Genomic DNA, 1,268 nt, shown 5'->3' with positions numbered 1-1,268 from the left:
GGGGGGGTCCCCTTCCCCCTCCCCCCCCCCCCCCAGCATGACATGGGAATCCACGGACTAAACAGACTCTCCTGCCTTTCCTTCATCACTTCTTGAGAGAGCATGGGAGCTTGGAGGTGGGGGAGCTAGGAGACAACTGCTGTAGACATGCAGGCTCTCTCCCCCAGTCAGCACCAAAGGAGAGCTGGATCACAGCCTCCTGATCCAATAGCAAATATCTGTTAGATTGGGAGGGTTGGTCTAACTCATGACACTTTCTGTGAAGCATCATAAGTTAGACTGGGGAGCTGCACATCTGTCAGTGCCCTGAATGAACCCAGTTTCCCCCTCCAGCATTTGTACCTTTGTTTAAGGCTCTCAAGAAAATCAGGGTCCCTTTCCTTTCCCACTCATTTTCAAACCCCGCTTCACTCAGAACGCTATCGAATTCTTTTGTACCCCTCTGGGACAAAAGAGGGGTCTGTATAAAGGGCTCTATATAAAGAGGACTCTGTATAAAGAGAAGTGTAATTGTTTTAATTGTTTAATAAATAATTTAATGTTAATTTTACCAATATATTTTTATGTAGCATTTTGGGTTTTGTCTGTATTTCTTGAAAGCTAGCTAATGCTTTCTTGTTTTATTCTCATGCAACTAAAGAACTCATAAATCTCTCTAAATTGCAGCATCCTGAGTTTTTATTTTGAATTTTTTTATACGGCTGTGTTTTAGAGCCAAGGAATTTGTGTTCTGATGAAAAGCATGTTGTAAAACAAGTGTTTTAAGCTGGAAACTAGTAAAATTGGACAGTGAATATTCCTAGCAACAAGGGAATTACAGTGAGACTTCCATAAACACACATTCATGTCAGATGTTATCAGAAGGTTGTATAGGCTTGTTTTTTTAAATAATGGATTTTGCCTGATTTAATTTGAGAAATCAATTGTTCTAATAATTGTTCTCTCTTCCTTTCATTAATTTAATGCTATAGATGAGACACACCAGCAAAAGAATAGGCTATTTGTATATACTTGAAGCCATGTGGTAGGTTTAGGCAGGACACTGCCTGTGATTAAGGTTGGATGACACACCCCATTCTAAGCCACTGTTTTCATTTTGCTAGTCTTTATCCATTCAAGTTGAAATCTTTCATGACAAGTAGCTTTCTCAAGTTTTTATTTTTTATTATTGAAAGTGTTCAGCAGGAGTTCAGGCACTTACCAGAAAAAGATTAAGGAAAAAATGCATTGTTTTGCTCATGTCTTAAAAAAAAAAAAAAAAAAAAAAA

This window comes from Gavialis gangeticus, unplaced genomic scaffold (assembly GCF_001723915.1).
Source record: "Gavialis gangeticus isolate Ggan-Ray unplaced genomic scaffold, GavGan_comp1, whole genome shotgun sequence".
Lineage (NCBI taxonomy): Eukaryota > Metazoa > Chordata > Crocodylia > Gavialidae > Gavialis > Gavialis gangeticus.
The sequence above is the reverse complement of the archived record's forward strand: the minus strand, read 5'-3'. Positions refer to the sequence as shown.